Source organism: Triturus cristatus, chromosome 11, assembly GCF_964204655.1.
Source record: "Triturus cristatus chromosome 11, aTriCri1.1, whole genome shotgun sequence".
Classification (NCBI taxonomy): Eukaryota; Metazoa; Chordata; class Amphibia; order Caudata; family Salamandridae; genus Triturus; species Triturus cristatus.
In genome coordinates, this window is record NC_140594.1 from 1157579246 (window position 1) to 1157586643 (window position 7398).

Sequence of the window (7398 nt, forward strand, 5' to 3'; positions counted from 1 at the left end):
TTAGGAATAGTAATATGGAAAAGTGCTTCAGTTGGCCTTTGATTAAGAGTAAAGTCTACCATACTCGTCACGTCAATGTCAGGGAGGAGAACTGCCTCAGGCGTGTGCCAAGAGTAGTCCAATAGATACTCTCGGGGCCAAATTTATCAAGGTTTTGCACCACACTTGACCCACGCAAGATGACTCAAAATGTAGAATGAGAATTACAAGCCACACGAGGCTACCTGCGTGGCTTGGTAAATCTGGAGTAACCCATGGTTCAAAAGTATGACAGCATTGGCGCTCGGCAGCAAATGTGTGCCAGCGCTGGGAAACAACAGGAATGCGTTGTTTAATTTTAACTACGGCATATTCCTGCCCTTTCTGTATCATGCAGCAAGGTAACTATTTCATAAATATGCCCCCAATCACCTGGGTTTCATCCGCATACATATAACAGACAGTCCAAGATTGATGAGGAGGTTTGGAAAGGGACTGCACCTATATATTAAATAGAAACAATGGTTAAATGCGTTACTGAACTAAGTAAAAGCCCCGTGACCTCCTCGTCCGTCTTCCTCGCCACAGTAATTAACACATGAGCTCTAGGCTCCCGCAAAGAACTCCAAGCAAAAGAAAATTCAGCATACTAGTCTCCCATCCCTCCAACATGACCCCCAGCTCCACCCACCAATGGGATAAAAGCAGGCACCATACAACTCAAAGACCTGTTTTTGTTTGTTTCTGCACTGCTCCAAGTGCTGTGTCCTGTTTTGAAGGTAAGTGGGATCGAGGTCCTGCTTTTGCGGTCTCTAGTATCCCTGGGGTCGAGGCGTGCTGGGCATGCTGGGGCGACCTCAAAAGAATATTATAGAGCCATCGGAGGCTCTTCCTTAGCGGTTATTCAGCAGATGATTCAGGCCGCTGTGACGGCTGCTTTCCATGACAGGGAGGCTGTTCCTCCTTCTGAAACGTCAGGGATGGATCCTGGTATCTCGCATGATTCTGATGCTGAGGAGGATGTGGAGCTGAAGGGTCGTTATGTGCACGGTTTGGACTTGAAGGAGGCCTATAGGCCTTTATCCTTGCTCCCCTTTTTTCCCCAAAGTTTTGGAGAAATATGGGAACCTCGTGACCACTGAATACATGGAAGAAAATCAAGTACTTCCCCAGAGCCAGTCTGGCTTCAGAGCAAACTTCAGCACAGAAACAGCACTACTGGAAGGCTCGGAGGTTATCAGAGGGACTTTAGACAGAGGAGGTAAGGCCGTATTGATATTATTGGACTTGTCTGCGGCCTTTGATACCATGCCCCATGCCCGGCTCTTGCAGCGACTTCAGGAATGCGGTCTTGGTGGCACGGTACTCAAGTGGTTTTCCTCTTTTCTGAACATGTCCCCCCACCTGAAAACTCATCATTGGCTACCAATCCGTCAGAGGATCGGCTTTAAAGCGTTGGTTTTGGCCTTTAAAGCTCTGCACGGGACGGGTGCCTTTTACATCAGGAAAAGAATCCAGTACTGCATTCCGCACCGAACTTTGAGGTCCTCATCGCAGCATCAGGTGCGCAACCCCATGTTTTCCTGCGCCCGTATTGGCGGCCTCTCCTTTCAGATGCAAGCTGCGCAGCTTTGGCACGGCCTGCCATTAGCACTGAGACAGGTTAAAGATCTGCTCCTCTTTAGGAAGCAACTGAAAACATGGTTATTCCAGCAATAACATTTGAGCTGAGCCTACGGTAAAGTTATATGGTTAGCGCCTGTCTTGAGGTCTCACAGCGCCGGGACACTATTGAGTAGCTGTGCGCCCTATAAGTACCAAGTTTCATTCATTCATTTCATTTTATTTCCCAGGTTTTTGGCGAGACACGATCCTTTGCAGGAATTTTGCAGATAAGTTCCCTGCTTCTGTCAGAATGGATTCATCGATGGCTGGGATGACTTCACAGGGTGCTAATATTTCGGAGGATGCTTCTCTGGCAGAACCTGTTGATAAGAAGGTGGATGCGGCTGTTAAACTTACTTTTGCTGCTCCCAATTTTGCTATTAGAGCTGCGGCCTATTCCTCGTATACCATCCAGTCTTTGCTGAAAGTTCCATCTTTGGCTGAGTTAATGCACCAGGGCAGCAGGTGCGGCTCCTATACGACATCGCTTTTGATTCCTGGACGGCAGCGGCCTCTACGGCTGGCTCTGCTTTTGCTGCTCGCCCCAGATGTGGGTACGCTCTTGGAAGGCGGATGCAACTCAGAAGGGATTATTGATGAAGATTCATTCCTCTGGGGTGAAACTCTGTGGGCGTCCTCTGGAGGATATGGTTAAGAAGTCTGCTGAGTATTGCAAACTTCTGGCTCCAGTAAGGTCAGCTGGTCCATGGTTCTTTGGTGCCGGAGGGCTTTCGGTCGGGCTCTGCAAGCGAAGGCTCACCAGCCCTTTCGTGGAAGGGGGCGTAGCCGGGGTGCTCCTTCTGCCGACAAGTCCTGGTTCCCTGCCTCTTCTTCCGCCCCCTTCGCTACTTCCATACCCTGACTATGTGACTGTGAGTGGGGTCCAAGTCGGGGGACGCCTCTCTCTCTTTGGGGACAGATGGAGATGTTCGATTTTGGAACAGAGGGTCCTTCGGGTGGTGCTGAGGGGCTTTGCATTGGTTGTTCGGTGAAACTCCCAATTGTCTTCGGATCACCCCTTGTCCCCAGGATGGGTTGAGCAGAGAGGCTCTCCTGGCAGGGGTTCTGAGTCTCGTGGAAAAAGGGGCTGTGGTTACTGTGCCCTGGAGCAGGCGGGGCTCGGGCTTTATTCCATTATATTTCTGGTCATGAAGCATACCGGAGACCTCGGGCCCGTGTTGGAGCTGAAATGGCTGAATTTGTTCCTCCCCCCTTTCAGTTTCAAGATGGTTTCACTGCAACTGATTCTTCCCTTGATCCTTCAGGGGGATTTTATGGCCTCCCTCGACCCGCAGGATGCTTATCTCCGTTTCCCAGTCTGTATGGAGTGCCAAAGGTTTCTACACTTCAATGTATTGGGCCGTCATTATCAGTTCAAGGTATTGCCTTTTGGTCTTTGCTCCTCTCCCCAGGTGTCGGCCCCTCTGATCGGGGTGTTGCATGGGAGAGGGATCAGGATTTTTCCTTACACGGATGATCTTTGATTTCTGCCTCTTCCTTCCTTAAGGCCGAGTGTCATGTCCAGAATATTTGCCAAGTACAAGGAGCCCATGGATTTCTGGTGAATCTGAAAAAATCATGCCTTGTTCCAACTCAGGATCTCACTTACATTGGGGCTCGCTTCATGACTCCGTTGGGAAAGGTTTTTCTGCCACAGGCCCGCAAATTGACACTGATGTCAGAGATTCGTGCCTTGTTATCCATGGACTGTCCTCTTGTGAAACGATGGTTGGGGTGCAGGGCCTGATGTCTGCTTCCTTGACGGTGGTTCCTTGGGCCTGCAGGCAAATGTGCCCTGTTGTGTACCATATTTTGTCCCACTGGCTCCCGTGTGGTCAGGATTTCCATCACGGGGTGCCGGTGACTGCCCAGGTCAGGGTGGATCTGGGGTGGTGGTTGGACGAGCCTTACTTCTCCAGGGGTTGTCAGTTTCTGGTGGTTTCTTCTCAAGCGGTGAGTACCGATGCCAGTCTGTTTGTCTGGGGTGCTACCCTGGGGACTCTTTGGTCCTGGGCAAGTGGTCCAGGCCATGATATCCTGTTCTTCAAATTACAGGGAATTGAAGGTGGTTCTCTGGGGTCTCTTGGCCTTTGCAGCTTTTCTGGTGGGCCACCATGTGCAGGTCTGGACAAACAACCAGATTGGCATGTCTTACTTTAATCATCAGGGGTGTAGCAGGGTGCAGTCCCTCAGCTGTCTCAGCCGGGTCATTTGCTCTTGGGCAGAGATGATGCTGGGCTTCCTATCTGCCATTTACCACCCGGACAAGGAGAATGTGGTGGCGGACTGTCTCAGCAGGGTGTTTCTCTCCATGGGTTCACTGTCTATGACCCCGGAGATGTTCCTGATGTTGCAGGTGAGGTTTGGATCCCTGAAGGTGGACTTGTTTGCCTCTCTGGACAATGCCAAGCGCCGTTATTTCTGCACAATTATGCCTTGCCTTTGGGGGTGGAAGGTGGATGCGGTGTCCTTCCCGAGGCCTCAGGGTCTGTTGTTTCATTTCCCCCAGTTCCCCTGATTCCGGCAGCTCTGCAGAAAATCAGGAGGGACAGGGCTTTGGTGCTTTTGGTGGGTCCAGGTTGGCGGCTCCTTCTGTTGTTTCCACTGTTGTTGGAGTCGGCAAGACATCCGGGCTGGTATCCTTTGCTGGGTCCCCAGGTTCCATTCCCTGTGTTCCGATCAATGAGTCTTTAGGCTTGGCTCATAAACAACAGTCTCTGATCCAGAGGTGTTGTTCCCAGGTGGTGGCTGGCCTCCTTCAACAGTCCAGGCGTCCTTCTACTTGAGGACTTATGCTAAGCAGTGGGCCAATTTTCCTGGTTGGTGTCTGCACAAGGGGTTGTCTGTTGATGTGGTGGATTCGGCTCGTGTTCTGGACTTTTTAACAGAGGATTTTGACCCAGGTTGGCCCTTTCTACTCTCCGGGCCCAATGGGCGGCTAATCGGGCATTCCAAGGTCCCCTTTTTGTTGACTTTGAGCCTCTGGTGGCTCGCCTGTTGAGGTCTCTGTCTTTTCAGCGCCGTAAACCGATGTTGTATCCCCCTCCGTGGGATCTTTCGGTGGTGTAGAGAGCCTTGCAAGGGGTTCCATTTGAGCCTCTGGAGCCTGTGGAATTAAAAATGTTTACCTTGAAGGTGGTATTTTTGGTGGCAATAGCTTCTGTAAGAAGGTTGGAGAATTTAGGTCTTTCTTGAGGCCGGAACCGTTTTTACGAATTTTGGAAGATAGGGTGGTGTTTCAAACTCACCCGACTTTTGAACCTAAGTTGGCTTCTTTCTTTCATAGGGCTGCGGAGGTGGTCCTTCCTGTTTTCTCTACCAATCCCTAGTCTGAGGAGGAGTTTCTGTTTCATCTTTTGGATGTGAAGAGTGCTTTGTTTGTTTACTAGTCGTGTACTGCTTCTTTCTGTAAAGTAGACAATCTGTTTGTCACTTTCCACTCTTAGTCGTTGGCTTAAGGAAGCTATTCTTTTGCCTTATGGTGCCCAGGTCGGTGTTCTCGCTCATCCTGCTCAGGGGTGGTCAACTCGTTCTGTGGTGGTTTCTTTGGCCACGTACAAGAGGGTGTTCATGGAGGATATTTTCAGTACGGCCACGTGGTCTTCTCCTAAGACCTTTATGGCGCATTTCTGTCTTGAGGTTGGGGTGGTGCTTCCATTGCTTTGCCACTTCTGTTCTGCGTTCTGTTGAATCTTGAGATTCTGTTTCAGTCCCATGTGTGTCATTAAACCTGATATTGCTGACTTCTGTGCATTGGTTGCCTTCTGTTATCCATGAAACCGATTTGGCTTTGGTATCTGCTCATGTGTTAATTACTGTGGGGAGGAAGACGAACGAGGAAGTAATGCCCCGGTTACTTACCGGTAATCTCCGTTACTCCGAGTCCCAGTCTTCCTCGCACAGTATAGTTTCCCATCCCTCCCGGCCCTTCATTGGGGGCTTCATGTTTCTGTGACTTTGTTTGCAGGTGTTTGAGGTGTATGGTGCCTCCTTTTATCCCATTGGTGGATGGAGGTGGCGGCCATGTTGGAGGGATGGGAGACTAGTATGCTGACCTTTCATACTTGGAGTTTCTGTGCGAGCCTAAAGATCATGTGTTAATTACTGTGGCGAGGAAGAGTAGGAGTAATGAAGATTACCGGTAAGTAACCGGGGCATTAATGTGACAGACCGCTAACCCAGCGCGGAGCTTGTCTTCTCATTCTTAATGAGTTTATCATATCAGAGACGATGCTTCGAAAGCAGTCGCCCACGCCTGTCCGCGCCATGCATGCCCGTGTCTCTGGGACGCGTGGCCTGCAGACGGAGAGACTGCTCTAAGGGTGCCCCGTTGTAGGGGTAGTTTAACACCAGCCCCCTCTACCCGAGCGTCCTGTCTGGGTGAGAAGCTAATTAACAAACTAAAAATGTACTTGTCATTGTTTGTATTGCTAACTGTAGGCCTCTCTATAATGTGCACGACAATAAACGCGCACGAGTTTCTCCCTCAGTAAAACAGAAAAATATTGTGAAATAATTTCCAGCTGCTGGACTTGCTGATCTCTGTAACCTTCCTCAGCTGATAGGATGTAATGTTCCAGGTCTGGAGAGTGGAGCCTGCTGGCAGCAGTGAATGTTTTCATGGTCTCATACATGAAGTTTCCTTCACAGTGAAACATAACGGGAGAGACAAATGCAAAAACAACAGCTGATGGACAGAATGCAGAACCATGTCATACATTCACCCCAGTACAGAGATCTGGGCCCAAACCCATCGTTAAACAAACCGGGATAGAATGTGACATTGAGCAAGAAATGAATTCATGCAATGTATCTTAAAGCAGATCTTTTCGTTTTGGTGGAAAGATTATATAAATAATGAATGACTGTATATGAATGTGTGTGAATGTATTTAAATTACACAAGTGTCCAGACAGAAACCATGTGTAACTGTCTTTATTTAAATGTAACATCTGGTTCTCTAAATCCGTTGCTGACTGAATGTTACGTATTTAAAAATGTTATCTTTTTTTTATTTACCGTGCATGGTTGCAAACCATATAAATGGGCTAAAGTTACTGTCAGTTGGGTTCTTTTTTATTTTTGGGGCTTCATTCTGCTCAGGTTTCTGGGGGTCTACGCTGCTTTTCCACTTGAGGTATAACGCACCTCCTTTCTGTCCATTTGCTCGTAGTTTGTACATTTGTTTTATTTTTGCTTTGCGGCTCTATTGACTGAAGTCTCACTTTAACTCCCTTGACCCAGTTGCACTGTTGGCTTATTTTACCTTGATTGACATGTGTACACTTGCTCTCTGTGTATGTGAATTACTGCTTCCGTAGAGTGTTTTTTTTCCAATTCTAAATGACCTGGGTGTTTGATTACGTATTTTTAATCTGGATTTGTAGTTTCTTTAGAGGATTTATGTGCCAAGGACACACAAGTGATTTTCTGTTTTGTACTATTTTTGCTGCCACATTAATAAAACCAATGATAAAAAGACCAAGTGAGAGCCTTTTGGGAAATTGTTTTCTCACTGTGTTGAATCAGTTTGCCTCCCAGTGACGTTGCTGTTCGACACTTTCTGGTAGAAGGGAAGTGTGGACATCAGCCCTAGCCCTAGCTCGTGAGCAGCCTGGCCTTCGTCAAACCTCCATACAGGGCGCCTCCATCGAGCTTCCATACAGGGTGCCTCTGCTGTGACTCCATACAGGGCCGCTCTGTGGCACCTCCATACAGGGCACCACTGTCGAGCCTCCATACAGGGGACCTCTG

The 7398-nt window shown here is 48.7% G+C and overlaps 1 protein-coding gene across 1 annotated transcript in view; it reads left to right on the top strand.

Moving 5' to 3' along the window:
• Nucleotides 1–7129, top strand: part of LOC146788629 (putative cation-transporting ATPase 13A4) — a 389548-nt gene extending 382419 nt beyond the window's left edge. Inside the window, exon 31 of the mRNA XM_085633188.1 lies at nt 126–7129. The gene's annotated coding sequence lies outside the window, so the exon portion shown is untranslated. The remainder of the gene's footprint in view (nt 1–125) is intronic.
• Nucleotides 7130–7398: the final 269 nt, after the last annotated feature.